The sequence below is a fragment of the Ictidomys tridecemlineatus genome, chromosome 4 (genome assembly GCF_052094955.1).
Source record: "Ictidomys tridecemlineatus isolate mIctTri1 chromosome 4, mIctTri1.hap1, whole genome shotgun sequence".
NCBI lineage: Eukaryota > Metazoa > Chordata > Mammalia > Rodentia > Sciuridae > Ictidomys > Ictidomys tridecemlineatus.
In genome coordinates, this window is record NC_135480.1 from 26,091,193 (window position 1) to 26,113,758 (window position 22,566).

Consider the following 22,566-nt stretch of genomic DNA (forward strand, 5'->3'; position numbering starts at 1 on the left):
TCAGTATAGTGTGTGGCTCTCTAGGAGAGATACATTTCTAGTAGTCAAATCCAGGTTAAGCTTTATCTTTACTAGTATTGATTGCCCATAACCCCAAGTCCCACAGGGGAAAGTTGCCAGACATAGTTAATGAAATGGAGGACACTAGGTTTAATTTTAATTTTATGACAAAGAAAAATTTAGTATATGTATTTCTAAAGCAATACTTGTAATGCACATAACTAGCTTGAGACTCTTTATAAGCAATGAAAATAAAGATTGCAGAGGACTTGTGGGTGTAAGACACAGTTCAATATAAAAAGGAAATTCAACTACAAAGTAGATCATTTCACAGTATTTTATATTCAGAGGCAAGAGACAGGGTTAAAGTGATGATTGAAGTACAATTATTTTACAGTTGGGTGCATGTATAGGTAAGGATGAAAAGCAGAAGAAAATACATGTATATATTTATTAGATCTTCTTATTTTGATTTTTTCTTTTATGATGTGGTTGATGTTTGGAATTAAGCTGCTTAAATATATGGATGTAGGTTGACTATAAATGTGATATTTTCTATTGTAATAATGTGAGTACAAAGCCAAAAAATTAAAGTATTTCTCATTTTTCTGACTCTTAAATAACAATAGAAATTGGAATGACCTGAAAATTTGTGTCTACACAATTTTTAATTTTTGCATAAACCCCTCCTCATTTGATTAGTGTATCTATACACAGTTTCTAGGGGATCCAGAATCACAATTTATGAAAAAGTTACTTGATAAATAAGCAACCTGGAAAACAATACTTAGAAAAGTAGGTGAGGGGTGGAGTGGTGGATCAGTGGTAAAGCATTTGCCTAGCATGTGTGAGGCACTGGGTTCGATTCTCAGCACCACATATAAATAAATGAATAAAATAAAGGTCCAAGAATTTAAAAAAAATAAAAATAAAAATAGAAAAGTAGGTGAAATATAAATAGTTTAGAACAGGAATTAGAAAATCCTAGAGAGGAAACTCAAAAGAAAAATAGCTATTGCAGGTTAGATTTTTGCATATCAAATTAAGTCCTCAGGCAAGCATTATCAATTTCATTTGGAGTAATATTATAAATGCAGAATCTCATTCCCCCCTCTGGTCCTACTAAATATAGATGGATACTTAAATGATGCTTATGTGGTATTATGGTATTACTGAAAGGATAGCTTTAGATTCAGTATTCTCCTTTATAGAATCTCATACAGTCATCTTTGTATGTCTCAGTACAGATGTCAATTATATACAAGTAGTTAGTTAGTTACTGTAACTTTATTGACTAATACCCTTTCACCAGGACTTTTCATGAGTCATTGTTTAGATTCCTATGAATCTAATTCCTTGTGGCAGGAGGGCATCATTACTTTGAGGAGCATCTGATCATTGTAAACAAATAAATATATGAATTAGTGGGTAAGCAACTATATTGGAGATGTTGACTCTGAGTGTAGTTGAGAGTAGTTCCATAATTACTTAGGAAATATCATAGTGGAAATTTATGCATTTTTCTTCAGAAAGTTCCTTCAATTCTTTGGAAGAGTTGCTTACGTAAGTTCTACCGGATGCTACTGATTAAAAAATACCAGACATCCTTGCCACAAATACATGATGTCTCATGAATCAATACATTTTAATTAATCCATTTTTGCATTTCATATATCACTAATGTTATTTTAGCTTAGTTATACTAATGAATACAATTATCTAGGCATTTTCTTCTTGATGAATACTTGTTTTAGTTTTGCTTCCCCCACCTTATTCTTTTGGTTGTCTGAATCAAACAACTGTGAATGTTTTGCACAAAGAATTAAGGTTTATATGTATATGTGGTATGTATGTCTTATATGGTCCTGGAATAAATTTCTAGGAATAAAATCTCTGGACTCTTGGCTAGATGCATATTTAACTCTACAAGTCTATTAGTTATCTACTTCTATGTAATAAATAACCTTAAAACAATAGTTTAACATGAAAAAAAATATACGGATAAGAGGAACCTACCTCAACATCATAAAGGCTATCTATGAAGAATTCAAAGTCAACATCATATTAACTGAAGAATAAATGAAAGCACTTTTTCCAAAATCAGGAACACAACAAGGATGCATACTATCATCATTCTTATTCAACATGGTCCTTGACACAGAACTACAAAAACAGGACTGAAATTCATGTGAAAGAATAAAAGACCCCAAATACTCAACAACTCCTGAGTAATTAGAGCTGGAGGTATCACAGTACCAGACCTTAAATTACACTACAGAGCTATAGTAACAAACTACATGATACTGGCATAAAACCAGATATTTAGACCAATGGTACAAAATAGAAGACATAGAGAAAAAACACAAAGATATAGATAGTCACTTGGTCCCTGACAAAGGTGATTAAAAACAGATTGGAGAGAAGATAAACTTTTTAGGAAAAAAAAAAAGCTCCTAAGAATATTGAATATCCATATGTAGAAGAATGAAAAAGATTCTTAGTATCATCCTGCACAAAAATCAATTCAAAGTGGATCAAAGATCCAGGAATTAGACCCAATATATTATAACTGCTAGAAGAAAACATATGGTCTAGAGTCCAGCATACTGACACAGACACAAACTCCCTTAATAATACTCCTAAAGCTCTAGAAATAAAACCAAGAACCCACGAGTGTAATGACATTAAATTAAAAAGTTTTTGCACATCAAAGGAAATAAGAGGGTGAAGAGCCTACAGACTGGGAGAAAATCTGTAACGCTGTAACAGGTGATTAATCTTCAACATATATAAAGAACTAAAAAAAAAAAAATTTAACAACAATAACAGAAAAAAAAATTGACTCAGCCAAGAAATGCACAAAAGGGTAGGTTGAGGCCAGAGGATCACAAGTTCAAAATCAGGTTCAACAAATCAGCAAGGCCCTAAGCAACTTAGTGAGACCCTGTCTCAAAAAGAAGTAAAAACAGGCTGGGGTTATGGCTCAGTGGTTAAGAACCCCTGGCTCAGTCTCTGGTACCCTGCCCCCCCCTCAAAAAGGACAAAAGATCCATACAGATATTTCTCCAAAAGAAGAAACACTAAATGCCAAAAAAAATGAAAACATGTTCAACACCCTAAGAAATCAGGGAAGGCAAATCAAAACTACTGTGAGATGTCATCTCACTTTGGTTAGAATAATGATCATAAAGACTACAAACAATAATTGCCAAAGGAAATATGGGAAAAAAATTATATTTTCTTATTGTTGGTAAGACTGGAAATTAGTACAAAAGCAGTATGGAGATTCCTCAAAAGACTAGAATGAAAAAACAATATGACCTAGCTATCCCAAATCCTTGATATTTATTAAAAAACAAAAACAAAATAAACGAGAGCATATAAAAAACATAAAAATAAACAAAGCAAAATCAGCATACTAGTGCACTGTAGTGGTGCAAGTAATGTATACCAATGATTACAGCAGCATAATTCACAATCACCAAGCTATGTAACTAGCCTAGGTGCCTGTCAACAAATGAATAGGTAAAGAAAATGTGGTATGTATACATGATGGTGTTTAATCATCCACAAAAATATATAAAATAATATAATTTTATAGTAAACTGCCATCAATTTTACCAACTGGAGAATATCATACTAAGTGAAATAAGCCAGACCTGGAAAGTCCAAAGTTGAATGTTTTCTCTCAGAGGTAGAGGGTATGTGTGTGGGAGGTGGGGACGTGGGAAGACACTGAAGGAATAAAAGGGATCTCATGAAAATTTGAAGGAAGACCAACACAGTAAGGGAAGGAGATTAAGAGGAGGGAAGCAAGGGAAGACATGGGTAATTATTTGAGGAACACAAAATCTGCCAAATTATGTAATGTCCATGTATGAATATACCACCATGAATCTCAATTGTATATGTCATTATGATGCACTAATTAAAATAATAATAATAATAATAATAATAATGGAAGGGAGATCAGTGAAGTATAGCACATAGATCAGGGGAGGGAAATGAAATTCATTGAGGAAGGAGAATAATCTATTTTTTGGCAGGGGTCAGGTACCAGGGATTGAACTCAGGGATGCTTGACCACTAAATCATATCTCCAGGACTATTTTGTATTTTATTTAGAAACAGGGTCTCACTGAGTTGCTTAGCACCTTGCTTTTGCTGAGGCTGACTTTGAACTCACAATCATCCTGCTTCAGCTTCCTGAGCTGCTGGGTACAGGCATGGCCACCACGCCCAATATAGATTGATCATGTTTTGATATGTGCATATTCAAATATGGCATAATGAATATAATATACACAATGAATATAATGTAATGCACTAGTAAAAAATTAAGGGTTTAAAATAACACTTTTGAAATTATATCACACTTTTATGTGGACAAAAAACTTAGATGTGCTTCTGACAAAATATTCGAAATGAGATTGAAATTTTGGAATTAGATACAACTGCAAGCATCTTAAGGCTCAAGAAGGGGAAGGTATAAGGTCTCTCATGTGGCTGTTGTGGTCCTCTGTTTTTGCTGGCTGTTGTTGGAAACATCAGTTCCTTGATGCATGTGTCTCTCCATGGGCAGCTTTCTTCCCTCATAGTGAATACTCTAGTAGAGAGAAAGGTGGAGATAATGAGCAGGACAGAAATAAGTGTTTTTGGAATCTACTCTTGGAAATGAAAGTTTATCAGTTTTGCTGTGTTTAATTCATTTGAAACAAGTTAGTAGATCTAGTGTACACTCAAAGTGAGGGAACTACACCAGGATGTAAAGTCAAGGAAGTAAAGATAATTGGGAACCTATCACAAAGAGTGCCAACCACCATAAAATCCTATTCTGTAGCTTTTCAAAGTATTGAAATTATTTTACTCTACCCCCCAATTTTTGAGGGTTCTTTTTGTGCTATGGATTTTGCAATGTACATCATTGCTTATTTTTTAATTATTTTTAAAATTTTACCCATTCCAGTAGTTGCAGAATGTCATTGTCATTTCTCAGATGATTAATAATCTTGGTATTTCATGTTCTGAGAAGTGGTCATTCAAGTTTTTGAACATTAAAAATAAAATATTATGAATTTTTAAGATTTATTTTATTGGATTTAAACATTGCTGATATAAGCCTTTTGTGTGAAATATATATCATGATTATTTTTTCCAACATAAGCTTGCCTTTTCATATACTTTATAGTTTCTTAAATGAATAAAAATTTTACAGTGAAAAGTGTATTTCAAATATCTGAGATAATGAGATATCTGAGATATTTGAAATATTTCAAATATTTCAAAATATTTCAAAATATTTCTTCTTAATTTTTCATTAGGTTAGTGATTTTTTAAATCTAGAAATTTATTTGCCCACCCCAAGGTCACAATATCTCTAGTTTACTTCTAGAAGTTTTGTGGTTGAAACTTTCATGTTTATAGAGCATTTCTTTGAAAAAAATCATTTATGTAGGTATGAATAATGATAAAAAATTTTGTTTTCATGTATTTATTTTTATGGTTCTGGGACACAAACTCAGAGCCTGACACATGCTGTGGAGGTGCTGTACCAGTAAACTTTATCCTCACCTCCCAAATTTGTTTTACAAATAAGTTTGCCCAGTTGATTCAGCATAACTTTTTTTTTTTTATTGTTGGTCGTTCAAAACATTACACAGTTCTTAATACATCATATTTCACAGTTTGATTCAAGCGGGTTATGAACTCCCAACTTTACCCCGTATACAGATTGCTGTATCACATCAGTTACCCTTCCATTGATTGACATATTGCCTTTCTAGTGTCTGATGTATTCTGCTGTCAGTCCTATTCTCTACTATCCCCCCTCATAGCAGCACAATTCATGGTAGCAAGATTGTGGAACCAACCTAGATGCCCTTCAATAGATGAATGGATAAAAAAAATGTGGCATTTATAAACAATGGAGTATTACTCTGCATTAAAAAATGACAAGATCATAGAATTTGGAGGGAAATGGATGGCATTAGAGCAGATTATGCTAAGTGAAGCTAGTCAATCGTTAAAAAACAAATACCAAATGACCCCTTTGATATAAGGGGAGTAAACAAGGACAGGGTAGGGATGAAAAGCTTGAGAAGAAGATTTACATTAAACAGGGATTCAGCATAACTTATTGAAAAGATTTGTTTTTGTGTATATCTTTGTCAAAATGAATTATCTTTAAATGTGTTGTTTATTTCTAGACTATGCTCTGATATATATCTATTCTCATGCAAATACAACTGTCTTAATCAATATAGCTTCAAATCAGCTTAAATCCTCAAAATTATTCTTCTCTTTAAAAAATATTCTATTAGCCATTTTAAGTCTTTTGAATTTTTTAATATGTAGTGTTTATAATTAGCTTGATAATTTCTAGTAAAAAGCCTTGATATATTGATTAATATTGCATTAGTACTCAACATTTTGTTAATGGTTAATAACTGAAGAATACTGAATATTTTCAATCCATAAACATGATGAATCTCCTTTTATTAGGTCTATTTAACTGCTGTCTGCCATATTTCTCAGTCATGGTTTTACACAAATTTATTAAAACTATTTCTAGAATTTTATGTGTTAATACTATTTTACATGTAGCTTTTAGGAGTATTACTTTCTAATAGTTTATTGGCAAATACAGAGTATATTTCTATATTTGACTACATTCTGATATCCTGTTGAATATCTTTATCCTAGTAATTCTGTGGTTTTTATTTATTTACCAACAAATTTGTATCAACTGGAAATAAGATATATTCACTTTGTTTCTAAACTTTACAACTATTTCTGGAGTTTTTGAACTGCTTAGGAAACACTGCCTAATGTTTAGTAGAAGTAGTGAGAGCTGACACTCCTGTCTTAATCAAAATCTTAGCAGGAAAATGTTCTATATTTCACTATTTAATAAAATGTTAACTGTAGATAGTTTTCTAGAGGCCTTCTCCCAAATCGAAAAAGTTCCCTTTTTGTTAATTTGTCAAAATTTTTACTACTAAAATTGAATATTTTCAAGCTTTTTTTCTGAGTGTATTGAGATACCATAGGGTGTGTTTTATTATGTTAATATGATCAATTTCATTGATCGATTTTTAAATGTTAAGCAGAGGTTACAATTTTTAGGTAAACCTACTCATTATGATATGTTATTCTTTTTTATATTAATGTACTTAAACCTTGGTAACATTTTATGATCAATTCTCAATTTTTTGAGCTTGGAAGAAATTGGTTTATTGTATTCTTTCCTTGTGCAATAGTCTTATAAGATTTACTTGTAAGATTTCATTACTTAGATTATTTTTTTTCCTATTCAAATGAGTTTTGAAGGGGTCTTTGAATGGGTTGTACATGATTTCATAAAATCACTCAGAATGACACATAATTTAAAACCTATGAATTGTTTATTTATGAACTTTTCCATTTAAAATTTTCAGACCATGGTTAACTACCAGAAACTGAATCCCTAGGAAATAAAACCAGAGATAAGGGGAACTGTAGCACTAACTTTGATTATTAACTGTGTGCTTTAGAGACAAGGAGGCTTATTGGCTTCATCTGTTAAATGAAGTGAGAGTACTGCACACCAGGTCATTGAAAATGCTAAACTGGATGTACCTAAAATTATATTTTGATTATCTGTTTACATTGTGAAACTTCTATTTTATTTCATATTCTTTGGTTGACAGATTCTAACATGGTCCTTGGTTTTCATTTCCACTGGTATTTTTACATTTTCTACTTGCTCATTTTTGTTTACATATTCATTTTTAATTAGTCTAATAGTGCTATCAAATGGAATAAATTGTGATGGTGTGATCTATATATACATGGTTAAAAGTGTCCATCAAGCTAATTGACATATTTGTCACTTCACAATGGGTAAAAATGTTAAAATTTTATGGGTTAAGTATATTACCATGTTTTATATGTTAAGAATAATTGAAAATTTTTATTTTAGCAATTTAAAATATATACTATTAATTGTGGCTAATTTGCAGTGCAATAACCGCTAAAATTTATTTCTGTGGTCTAAAATTTCCTGCCCTTTGATCTTGTCTATTGAGTGTGAGAAGGACCTGTAAATTGCTTGTAACCAATAGAATATGGCAAAGTGATGAATACGAACTCTGTGGCGAGGCTATATGTAATTGTGATTTCTTCTTTGCCAGCAGTTCCACTGCCCTTGCTTTATTTAATAAAGTGAATAACTATATTATGAAGGCATTATATAGACGTCCATGAATCAAAGCACTGTGGGACGCCAACAAGCAAGAAACTAAAGCCCACAGTCCTGTAACCTCTAGGGAGCTGAATTCTGCCAACAGCACTACTTCAAAGTGGATTTTTCATCATGGAAGTCTTGAGGAAACCAATAATTTGGTTTTACCTTTCAGATGACACCACAAAGTATAATGTCCAAAGTTCTGATGCGTACAAATTGAGATAATAAATTCATGTTTTCTAAAGAGGTGAAGTCTGTGAAAATATTGATATAGATAAAGATAAATAGATAGACAGATGCATGTTATACAAACCAGAGATCTTTATATATTGATTGCTATGTTATTATATATGACACATTCCTTGAACAAATTTTGATTCTCAATAAATAACTGTTAAATGAATGAATGAAACCAGGTACCCAATTGATAACATCCATCTTGTCTGTGTAAAATTATTTGTGAAACGTTTGAAAGGATGATATTATAAAATGGATGACATAAAATACCCCCATGTTTTACATTTTTTTCTGAATAGCAGAAAGAATCATTACCCCAGATTAGTAATTTGAAAATGTCAAGTTTATAGTGTCAAGTAATATGTCAGAGGTTATGACATAATTTCTTTCATCTGATTGAAAGAACAATTGTGAATAAGTGAATAGTAATAGAAGTAAAGAGAGGTCCCTATGCTATCACTGGGGGCAGGCATTATGTGGTAATCAGAGCAAAATCTTTCAGAAGCTTGAACTCCAGTGCTTTGAAAAGCTGATGTGCATTAATTTGAGCAAAAGCTGAAAATGACATTAGAGACTTCTGATCGCTAGAGGAGGTCAGATATTTGTCAGTTCTCACACCTTGAGCAGTAATGGGAGAAATTGAAGTCTCAGAGTGAGACTTGATATAGGCATATGGGTAATTAGCACTCAGCTAAAGGGCACGTGGATAGAGAAAAGGTGCCAATTAAACTCAGCCTTATGGTAGCCCCTTAATAGATTCTCATGAAAAAAGTATCTAAAATATGATTTTTTAAAAAATTCCAGTGATGAAAATATTATAGACTTATAACTCTATTGGTCAAGTGCCTACATGACCCTTTAAACACCTACTATTCACAAATGTATAGGGAAGATAATATTTATCTATTTTTTTCAATGAGTAACTAAGACTAAAATAAATGAATGATTTGCCAAAGATCATAGAATATCCACATGGCACAGCTGAAATTTCAACCCTCACTTTAAGAATCTTTTCTCTATTTTGTACCATTAAGTAACCAAAAATGACTGTTGAATTTTATATTTGAAACAGAATTTTGATATCCTTTCATTTGTCTTAGCCATATCTATACTTTAAAAGCACATATTAAAATAAAGTGTTCCCAGTGCTGGTGAGGTATTGTTCAATTTACTAGTGCTATTTTATCAAGGCAGAGGTGGTATTTTATAGCTTTCTCTATTTTGGCAAAGTAAGCCATTCACAGGCTGGGCCCTGGTCTATTTCTGCCATGCTATCTAATTCTGAGAAAAATAATGGGAGAATTGTCCCTGAGTCATAATCAAGAAAGTTTCTCTGACTGGATTATTCATGTATCAAAGACTGGAATTATTCCATTTTTGCTCTTTTATGTAGGAGTTCACTAACATTCTCTACAGTATTTAAGAAATGATGCACCTGTTCAAAATAGCCCAAATATTCTAACTCTCAAAGTAATCTAGTCATACTTCATAATTTCATCTTCATGCAAACCATTTCAAATTTTGATGATCAAAAGCAAGTCATCTAGAAAATTTAAAATTTTTCATTTTATACTTAAAACTTTAATCCAGTTAAAGTTTTGGGTTAATTTTTGTATATGATGTGAAGTTTAGGTCAACTTTTTCCTTTTTTTATAATATTTATTTTGGGGGCTGGGGTTGTGGCTCAGCGATAGAGTGCTCGCCTCCCACATGTGAGATATTGGGTTCTATCCACAGCACCACATAAAAATAAATACATAAAATAAAGATATTGTGTCCATGTATAACTAAAAATATATTTTTAAAAATATTTATTTTTAGTTGTAGTTGGACACAATACCCTTATTTCATTTATTTATTATTATGTGGTGCTGAGGATTGAACCTAGGGCCTTGCACATGCTAGGCAAGCACTCTACTGTTGAGCCATAACCCAAGCCCACCTTCCTCCTTTTTAAAAAAACAAATAAGATATGCATTTTTCTTGAACCAATATTGAAAAAGCGACCCTTCCTCTACTCAAATGCTTTTTGTTCCTTTGTAAAAAATTGATTTGTTATATTTTTAAAAAATCTATTTCTGATTCTGTATTCTGTTCTTCTGTTCTGTATGCCCATTATTCTGCCATGAGAAAAGTCTTAATTATTGTGGTTAGGTAATATGCCTTAGCATTGAGAAGAATGAGACCTAATATTTGTTTTCTCAAAAAATTGTTCTATTACTGGAACACTTCCTGTCCATATGGATTTTAGGCTAAGCTATCTCTCTCAAAAGAAATTTTCTGACAATTTATAATTATTGAATTAAACTAATAGATAATTTCAGGAAAGAATGGCATTTTAAGCACATTGTGTCTTTCAATATACAAACATGGTCTGTTTCTTCCATTGTTTAGTTCTTCTTTGATTTCCATTATAAATATTTTATACTCTCTCCATAGAGTATCATAGAGTATATAAATATATAATTGATTTTTTCATGTTGTTTTTGAACTATGAGGTGTTTAGGAACTTATTAATGTGTTATAAATTTGTTTGTGTGCTTACTAGATTCACTGAGTTTTCTATAGAGATAATCATGTCGTTTCCAGATAGAAACTATTTATTTTCTTCATTTTCACTTTATTTCTGTTTCTCAACTTATTGAAGGGAAGAGAATATATAGTACTTAGTTGAACTGGATGTCTCTATAGTAGACAAAAACACTCATTTTCTTTTCTAATTTTCTATTTTTAGATATACATGACAGTAGAGTGTATTTTGATATTATACATACATGGAGTGCAACTCATTCCAATTTAGATCTTATTTTTGTGATCATACATGATGTGGTAGTTCAGTGGTCCTGTCTTCATACATGAAGATAAGAGCCCTATGTCCAATTCATTTTACTGTATTTCCTATTCCCATTCCTTTTGCCTTCCCATCATTCCCCTTTGTCTAATCCAATGAACTTCTATTCTTCCCACCCCGCTTATTGTGGGTTAGTGACCACATATCAGAGAAAATCTTCAGCCTTTGGTTTGGGGGTACTAGCTTATTTCATTTAGCTTGATAGTCTCCAGTTCCTTCCATTTACCTGCAAATGCCATATTCTGATTCTTTATGGCTGAATAACATTCTATTGTATCTATATACCACAGTTTCTTTATCTATTCATCTGGTGAAGCGCACTTAGCTTGGTTCCATAGCTTGGCTATTTTGAATTCAGCTGCTATAAATATTGATGTGGCTTGTCACTGTAGGATGCTGTTTTTAGGTCCTTTGTGTCTGTACTGAGTAGTTGGATTGTTAGGTCAAATGGTGTTTCCATTCCAAGTTTTCTGAAGAAACTTCATATTGCTTTACATAGTGGTTGCACCAACTTGCAGTTCCACCAGCAATGTAAGAGTGACCCATATTTCTTTACATCCTTTACTTACATTTATTGTTACTTTTTTAATAACTGGAGTGAAATGAAATCTCAGAGTAATTTTGTTTTTCTCTAGTTGCTATAGATATTGAACATTTTTTCAAAAATTTGTGGACTGATTTTATTTCATCTGTGATGTGACTGTTTACTTCCTTTGCCCATTTATTAATTGGATTATTTATTTTTTGGATGTTAAATTTTTTTATTTCTTTGTATATCCTGGAGATTAATGCTCTATCTGAGGTGCAGACAGCAAAGATTTTCTCCCATTCTGTAAGCTCTCTCTTTACATTCTGTTTTTCAGCTTGATAGTGTCCCGTTTATTGATTCTTGATTTTATTTCTTGTGCTTTGGAAGTCTTGTTGAGGCAGTTGGTTCCTACATTGACAAGATGGAGAGGGGCCATAGTCATTGAAACCGTAGCCAGAGCAATTAGATAGAAGAAAGAAATTAAAGGAATATGAATAGGAAAAGAAGAATTCAAACAACCTCTATTTGCTGATGACATGATTCCATATTTAGAAGACACTAAACTCTACCAGAAGCTTGGCTCAGAAGCACATGCCTGTGATCCCAGCAGCTCAGGAGGCTGAGGCAGGAGGATCTTGAATTCAAAGCAAATCTCAGCAAATGTGAGGTATGAAGCAACTCAGTCAGACCCTGTATCTAAATAAAATACAAAATTGTGCTAGGTTTGTGGCTCAGTGGTGGAGTGCTCCTGAATTCAATTCCCAGTATAAAAACAAACAACAACAACAAAAAACCCAAAAACCAAACCAATCCAAAACAAAACAAAACAAAACAAACACCTCCACTGGAAAGCTTCTAGAACTCAAAAAAACAAACAAACAAATAAACAAACAAAACAGAGCAAAGTATCAGGAATTAAAATTAATACCCATAAATCAATTGCATTCCTATACAACAATGATGAATGAACTTAAAGAGAAATTAGAAAACTATCCAATTTACAATAGCCTCAAAAAAAAAAAAACCAACTTGGTAATGAATCTAACAAGTAGTTAAAAGACCTCTATGGTGAAAACTACAGAACACTGAAGAGATAAACTGATAAAGACCTTAGAAGATGGAAAGATCTCCCATGGATAGGCTGAATTAATATTGTCAAAATTACCATACTACCAAAAGCACTGTATTGATTTAATGCAATTTCTATTAAGGTTCCAATGATGATCTCATAGAAATAGAAAAGGCAGTTATAAAATTCATCTGAAAAAATAAAGAATAGCCATATATAAACCCTTAAGAAAGAGAAGTAGAAGGCATCACAATAGCAGACATTAAATCATAATACAGATCTCTAGTAACAAAAACAGCATGGTATCAGCACCAAAACAGACATGAAAACCAATGGTACAAAATAGAAGACACAGTGAAAAAAAATATATGTGTATATATATATGTATATATATACTGTTATCCCATACTAGAGAAAATATAGCCTCTTCAACAAATGGTGCTGAGAAATTGGAAATCCATATTTAGTAGATACAATTTAACCCTATCTCTCACCCTGCACAAAACTCAAGTCAAAGTAGATTAAGGACATAGGCATTAGACCAGAGAGCATTTGCCTACTAGAAAACAAAGCATTCATTCTTTGTCCTTATGCGTGAAGTTAGTTGTAAGTATTTTATCGATGGTGTTTATGAAGTTGAGAACTTAAGAGAAAATTTTCATGGCCTTGGACTAGATAAAGGGTTCCTAAATTTGACATTAAAAACATAATCCATAAAAGTAAAAAAAGTGATAAATTTGATAAAATTGAATCAGATATAAAAAGGTTTTGATCTATTACCAGTGTTTAAAAGATTAAATTAGAAGCTTTAGTCTTGGAGAAAATATTTGTGAAGCATCTCTCTCTCTATTTAATGAAGAACATGCATCTAGGATAGACAAAGGGCTATCAAAACTCAATGATGAAATAAATGATATCAAATATAAATATACACAGAAGACCTACACACACATTTCACCAACAAAGGTGTATGGATGGTAGACAAACATTGGAGGAATACAAATTCTAAATGCAATAAGATGCCATATATGTCTATGAAATAAAATTTTGAAAATTCTGGCAAGGATGCACAAGTATTTGCACACTTGTATCTTACTAGTTAGATATAAAGTGGTATAGTCCCTTCAGAAAACAGGTGGAAGTTTCTTCTGAAACTAAAGGTAGTCTAAAACTTCAAACAAGATAGAAATAGTATTCATAAGCAAAACTTAAATATGAATATATAAAATAAAATAAATGTATTATATATATATATATATTTCAGCTTTTTAAATAAAAATCCCCAATTTAGAAACTACTCACATTTGCCACAATGCTTGAATAATTAAACATATTTTAGTAATTCACATAGTGAAATGCCACTTGATAACATAAGAACCAAACTTGTTACCAGTGACATTTAGATTAATCCTAAGAAAACTATACTAAACAAACAAAGCCAATCTCACAATATGTATTATATTATTCCACATTTTTTGTAATACTCATGAAATCAGTTTGTCAGAGTAATAGAGAAGATATCCAGTGCTGAAGATGGCTGTGGCTAAATGGAATTAGAGCAGAAAGTCTTGTGGGTACAGAATAGTTGAGTTTCTTGACTGGTGTGGGAGTTATACATGACTACCCCTTTTTAAAATTACATGAAGCTATACATATGCAGAAACAATTATGAAAGTGTGAAAGTATAATTGATGAATCATGAATAAACGTTATACATCGTACCAATGTCAGGTTTTATTTAATATTGCCCTATAGTTGTATAATATGCTAATATCTTCTGATGTTGGAAGAGAAATTACAATATTCCCTGTACATTTATTTGCAACTTCCTGTGAATATAGAATTTTTTTAAAATTAATGTTATTGTTTTCTTTCACCATACTCCCCCCCTCCATCTTTTAAAGCCATTTTAAATGCTAAATTGCAGAGTTTATAAGTTATTTAAAAGCAATATTCATTTTATTTGTACCAGTGATTGAACTCAGGGACACTTGACCACTAAGCCACATCTCCAGCCCCATTTTGTATTTATTTAGAGACAGGGTCTCATTGAGGTGTTTAGCACCTCACTTTTGCTAAGACTGGCTTTGAACTCAAGATCCTCCTGCCTCAGCCTCCTGAGCTACTGGGATTACAAGCCTGCACCACCTTGCCCAGTGGCAATATTGATCGAAGTGTGGCTATGTGTTCTGAATTCCTTGTTTTTGCTCTCTGTGAGAGAGTTCCTGCTCTGTAGCCCAGTGGATATTGAACCATGACATTTGATCTCCTGACCATACCTGTTACAACAGATATATTTTTGCACATGAATTCACACCAATCAATATTATTATGAATTTAAAATTGTGTCATAGAAACTTTATCTGCAATTATAAAGTTCTGGTTCATAGGTAATTGTACATAGTGTATCAAAGTTCTGGAGCAATAGTTCTTCAAAAAGAGAGTTGATGAGGGGAGTGAAGGTATTTGAACACCTTCAAGAGTAACTTTGATCTGTGGTTTTCCAATTAATATGTTTATTTCAACATAAATTTTTGATGTATTTCCTGCCATTGGATTCTATGTGACATCTTTTGGTTTTCTCTCTTCCTCTCTCTCTCCTTCTTTCCTTTTATTTTTAAATTCTCATTCTTTATTTCAACCTCGCGAACCACAATAGCTTCTAGTTCTCTGATTTAAATGATTCCTCATTAAGACATGCTAGGTTATACTTATGGTACTACATGTGTTAATAATCTGTTTCCATTTTGAAGCTTCTTCTTTTTTGTTCTAATTTAAACTTGATTTTCAACCTAATGTCCCTCCTCTTTAATTATAGTCAATAAAAGATATTGGATAAAATATGTTTTATAAAAATCTATTGACTACTCTTACTTATCATGGGCATAGAAATTAGACTTTTTATTCTAATAGTATTTTCAGAGTGCCTACAGATTTCTTTTCTGCACATAGTAATACCCCACAGTCATCAAAGTTACTTAATTGGCTGCCATACTTTGTAGTGGGACTGGTGTATTCTTCTTAAGAGACAAAATTATGTTTTTGTTTCTTAATTTTGTGTCACAGAATGATTTTAAAGCATGTTTTGTGTAGAAGTGGAAAGTTCATCATGGTTACATTTTCTTGAATCTCATAAGCTATATTCTTATAGTTAGTTTTTTAAGAGTTTTCAAACAATGTTTATTTTAGTATGTAATATATTCTAGAGAGGAAATGAATTCAACACTCATGTGGATCCCAGTGAGGTTATCAATCCTATCAATGTTTTTAAAAATAGGGTAAATGTTTTAAAAATTCATATGCTTTTAAATTCAGAATTTCTACTTGATGAATTGAATTCTATAGGATTTTCTGAGGAAATGCAAGAAATGATTTAGTTTGAGTGCACTTATTGGAACACTTTTCCTAAATAATAAACAGGCACAATATCCAATTTTAGGCTGTTGGTTCATGACAGAAGTAAATACATAAGCAGTAGTATAAAACTCAACAAACAAAATTGATATGGTAATTTAAGACATATACATTACATCTAAGTGAAAGCCTTTCTTGTAGCTATTAAAGACACTTGTTTTGATATTAGTCAGAACTGCATTCTAGAGTTGTTCTTATTTCTTGCTCATGTTGAGCTGTTCATACTTAAATCTTCATACATTCCTTTTCTAGATTGTTAGTGAACTGGGCAACTATCACAGGTTTTGTGGCTTAAAACAATACATTCAATATCTGACGACTTCTGTGAGTCAGAGGTCTGTGCCCAGCCTAGCCACGTCTTGCTCAGAGCTTCACAAACATGTGTTCTCATGTGAAACTTTAAGTTTCTCCAGCAAGTCCCTTGATGGTGGGCAAAATTCAGTGTTGGACCCTTGTAGTAGTGAGTCCTGCCTCCAAATCCTAGAGTGTGTTCCTCACTTTCTGCCATGTGTCTCTGTAGAAAATATGACAGTTTTACTTCTCCAAAGGGCAATAAGAGAGTATTGTTATTACGTAGCTTATACATATCCAGAATAACCTCTCTTTTAATTCAATGAAAGCTACTTATTTGTGTTATTGTATCTGCAAAATTCTTTTACCATTGTCCTATAAAGTAACCTAATCAAAGGAATAAAATCTCATCATATCCCTGCCCCCAATCCAGGGAAGGAATTCAGAAAAGGGTGTGAGTTATTGGGAATCATCTTAAAATTATGCCCACTAAGAACTCTAATACTTAATGTGTATTTCTAAAATTGAGCTAATAATATTTACAATCTAATAGGATTTAGAGAACATTTATTAAGATAAAGAATCTTAACCCCTAGCATGGTATTAATAAAGAGATGATGACTGTGTTATAGTTACCATAATTAATAGTATTAGTGGCATTTATATTGGTAAGAGGGACTTACAAAATGTGTATAAACCAACATGGAAAAATTTTACAATGGCTACATTTAATTATTATCCAATTTGATTGCATGTATAATTATTATTCCTTACTTATTTCTAATTTTGTAATATTGTTATTGTAGTATTGCATTTTATACAATAATTGCTGACATTTGCATAACATTTCTTGTTTTCCAAGGTATTGTTGCAAATTCTTTTATAAATTAACTCATTTAATCCAAATGCAATACTATAAATTTGGTATTGTTAATATGCTTGCTTAACATCAGAGGGAACTGAGGTCAAGAAACATAAAATTACATAGTTGGGGGTCAGTGGGCATTACATTGCACAGTGAAAGAAATAGATTAGGCAGGCTAACTTTTGGCCCAACTCTGTTTTGCATTTCTATGAATATGAATTGTATAGTGATAAGAAAAAGAGTAAAAGTTATTATTGTTTAAATAAAAGGTGAAGCTGAGGCAAAATATCAGGTAGAGTTTATTAAAAACTGGAGGAAAAAAATCAAGTTTGGAGTTTCCTAAATTTCCTTCCTTCTCCTTCTTTTTCTTTTCTTTCCTTTCTTTAATAGTCTTTATATTAGAGCTTCAGACAGTTAGTGAACCAGGGCAGTGGACTTAGAACCTGTGGGAGACTGGACATGGGCACAGATGGAGAGGGAGGATGGCTCTTCCCGGGAGAAAATCTGCACTTTCCCACAAGCTCAATGCTTCAGTTTGAAGCAGCTTCATCTTTGTTCTGAATTTCTGAATTGGCGTGTTCTTTTCCAAGGGCCATCCTTTTCTTTTCGTTTTTGTTCTCTTTTGCAAGATCGTTTTGCACAGAACTCCCACATAGATGAGTTTTGGCTAAAAAAGAAAAGAAACCCTCTTCCTCTTAGAGAATTGTTCCCACCCCATCAAGCATGGATATCATTCAATTTCTTCAGCATCCTGCCGCCTTTTCTGGGTGGTAAAGTGAGTTGAACTCGGGCAGCAGCAGAGGGCCCATTGTAGAACTCCTGCAAGGATGCCCGATTTACTTTCATACCTTTCGGTCTGTGTTTCATGGATTTAGCCATAAAACAGCTCCGGTACTCTCCTGGATATTGTGGTCCAAATGAATTCCCTTGACAACAGCTGCTCAACATTGGTTCCTCTTTGGTCACCTCTGTGAGAGCTCTGTTTTTCCCGGACAATTATATTTTTCTTTAAACCACTTTCTGCATTATTTGCTTTCTGGCTTTTCTTTTGTCCTCTGCAAGTTCACATACTAAAATAAAAATACCAAGGTCAAATGCCTCATTCTCATTCCTGCACCACCCTTTTGAATTGGGGGATCATTTATTTGTTTTTATGGTGCTTGAATTGGGTGTGGGTGTTGGGGTGAGAGAACGTGAATTTGAGGGCTTAGGAAAAGATGGAGCTGGCTGTCTGCTCTGAGCTGTTATTACCACTTGGTCTTCTTTCTGTATTACAGCATGTTCTCAAAAGCAAGGTGGAATATTTCTCAATTTGTTCATTTGTTCCTCAGATATTTAGAGTGCCAGGCATTGGAACCAAAACAAAAGAGCACTCGTTTTTCAATCAGAAGACCGTGGTTCTTACCTGGCATTTAACCTTATTGTGGAAACGGCAAAGTTTTTGAACATTCACACACACAAAAAAATTTTGATGACATTCCACCTGCTAGGTGTTATGTTAATTGCTGAGGATATATTAATAAACAATTCAGAGAGTCTCAATCATCTGGGAAATTGTTGTTCAAGGAGGAACTTCACCCTTTTTTATCCTTATTCAGAAAAGTTAAATTTGAGTTTTATGACTTATTTTTTTTTCTAATCCTTTCATTATAGTTCTTTCTATTTAGGGAATAGATTCAGTTGCAAATCTGCTCATCCCAGTCCCTTGTCTGCAAATAGCTCTTTGCACTGATACCTCTTATTTCATCACCTATTTTTCATTTTTTTATTAAACAATGCAAAAGCTTACAGTGTAAATAGATCCCAGAATAAAGAAATTTGATGTCTACTAATCTGACATATATAACATATTACTGCTTCTAAATTACCATTACTTTAAATCAAATTAGTGGAATTTGAGATACTTTAAAGTTTAAGTATAAAATACATAGGCAGCCAGATGTGAGGTAATTTAGTATAGACTGTTCATTATTTACATCTGTCCTGGATTCAAGAATTATTCAACATATAAGGAACCATTAGAATTCATAAGGAGTTGACAGTAAGAAAAATAGAAGGCATCCCAGCCTCTGTTCCTATACAGAAACACTGGTTTAACTATAATATGACAACAAAATAGGTTTATGAGAAGACAGAATTATTGTTAAGAAACTGCAGAATCTGTGAGGAGCAAAAAACCAGGAATAGTCTCACTGAAATAGGCAAGAAGGAAAATTTCACTTCATCTGTATCAGTAACTCCTGCACTCTTATCAAAAAAAAAAAAAAAAATCAGAGAGAAGTGAGCAGGCCTCTAGCCTCCAATTTCCTGGAATCTTCAGTCTTGGCTTGGCTGGAATGGTGATGGAACCATTCTGCTTTGTGCACCTGGGTCAGCTAAGAAGAAAAGCAAAAGGTTGGTATTGTTCAGGCCTTCCCAGCTTTGAGAGTTTGGAAAGAATTACAAGGATTGTTGGAGTCTGTAAACAAGTCTGTTTGCTCCCATCCTATCTCTGGACCGGCAGGTTTTTTTTTTTTTTTTTTTTTTCCTTCACTTACCCCCGAGTGTCCTGGGGCTCCCTGTAACGGGCCACCAACTGCTGCAGTACAGCTGCAGCAAAATAACCAGGGGGGGGGGGGGGTAACGAAATACTTGTGTAGATTGATACAGCAGGAGTGGAAGACATTTATTGTAGGACAACAGAGGTATTTATACATTCCACACAGCTTATCTTAATTAGCATAAACTCAATACAGCAGTCAACCAATAAGGAATCTCCACACTTAATGGCTTGCTGGCCTTACTTCACAAGCCACTCCCTCTGGCAAAATGCCAGGCACCATCCAGACTTGTTTATAGACTCTAACAAAGGATGATAGAAGAGGAGTGCAATTTTACTTCAACATCTTAGCTCATGGTGTGGCAGAGAGAGCAAGAGATTATGGGCTTCTGAAAAGAAAAAGAAAAAGAAACGGAACAAAAATGAGAAGAAAAGGAAAAAAAGGAAAAAGAAACTAGTAGCATTCTTTAATTAGATAACTGACCCTAAAGAAATAGAAATGTATTAATTTCCTGACAATAAAAATAATTATTTTTTAAAAAAACAGTGAAAACACAGATAGACAACAAAATCAGGAACCTGACCCCTTGAAGAAAATAAGAGTTATCTACAAAGATACATAAAGTACCAAACAGAAATTCTAGAGCTAAAGAACACAAGTGATTGAAAAATGTGAGAGAGGGGTTCAGCAACAGACTTAATGAACCAAAGAAAGAGTCAGAAAACTCAGACAGGTTATTTGAAATTATCCAGTTAAAGTTGCAAAAACCAGCTCTCTTTATATCAAAGAAGACATTTGACATTTGTTTTTTAGGGCTTGGCTAGCATAATCTGCTCTAATGCATAATCTGCTCTAATGCCATCCATTTCCCTGCAAATTCTATGATTTTGTCATTTCTTAGTGCTGCATAATACTCCATTGTGTATAGCTGCCACAATTTTTTTATCCACTCATCTATTGAAGGGCATCTAGTTTGGTTCCACAGTCTAGCTATTGTGAATTGTGCTGCTATAATCATTGATGTGGCCGTATCCCTATAGTGTGCTCTTTTAAGGTCCTCAGGAAATAGTCCGAGAAGGGCAATAGCTGGGTCAAATGGTGGATCCATTCCCAGCTTTCCCAGGAATCTCCATACTGCTTTCCAAATTGGCCTCACCATTTTGCAGTCCCACCAGCAGTGTACAAGTGTGCCCTTTTCCCCACATCCTCACCAACACTTATTGTTGTTTGACTTCATAGTGGCTGCCAATCTTACTGGAATGAAATGGTATCTTAGGGTGGTTTTGATTTGCATTTCTCTGATTGCTAGAGATGGTGAGCATGAGGAAAAGACTAACAGTAAACTAAGACGAATGGGGGGAGAGAAAGAGAGAGAGAAGGGAAAGCATATGGAAATGGTAGGAGACCTTCAATGATACACAAAATTATAAGAGGTTATGAGGGGCAAGGGAGAGGGGGAAAAAAGGGAGAGAATTGAACAAAAGGAGAGGAGGTAGAGAGGGAAAATGGGAGGGAGGGGAGGGGAGGGGGGATAGTAGGGGATAGGAAAGGTAGCAGAATACAACAGTCACTAATATGCCATTATGTAAAAATGTGAGTATGTAACAGAAGTGAGTCTGCAATATGTATTTGGGGAGTTCAAAACCCAATTGAGTCAAATGTATGAAAGATGATATATCATGAGCTCTGTAATGTTTTGAAAAATCAATAAAAAAAATGAAAAAAAAAAGAAAAAAAAGTTGCAAAAACCATAAATGAATTTAAAAAAAAAGAAGTGAAAAAAATCTGATTGACTTACTGCTTGAGAAACAAAGTACCCATTATGAAGAGCTTGAATTAAAAGAAAGGAAAATGTCTAGAAAACTTACTTTAAGCAACAGTGGCTGAAATCTCCCCAAGTCTGGGAATGGAAATGGTATTAGGATTTATGAAGCCCAACAGATCAAATAGGAAGAAGAAAAAGAGTCAATCCTAATTATTCAAAAAACTATAAAAAGTCAAACACAAAGACAAAATTCCAAATGCAATGAGAGAAAAGAAACCCATCACATACCAGAAAATCCCCCTGAAGACTAGCAGTATATTCTAAGCAAAAACTTTGCAGGCCAGAAGGAAGTGGGATGATAAATTCAAAGTGCTGAATGAAAAAAAAAAGTCAACCAAGAATATTGTACTATGTTCAACCCACTGTCCTTCAAAAACATGAAGCCTTTCCAAGAAACAAAAGCTGAGGGAGTTTTACCAGGCCATTCTGTCAAAAATGCCAAAGTAGTTCTTAGAATTGAAACAAAAGAACACTAAACAACAGTTGACTTGAATAGTACAAGAACACTAAGCTATCATGAAGCATGTAGGGAGGGGTAAATTATTTAAATATTGAATACTCCACTGCTATGATGGTACTAGATAAGTCATTTTTAACTTGAGTACAAAATTTAAAAGACAAAGTTTTAAAAATAACTATAACTAAAATAAGTTAATGAAACACCCATGAATCGATAAAAATAGTGACAGCTATTTTGAGGGAAATAAAGTACAAGGTAACT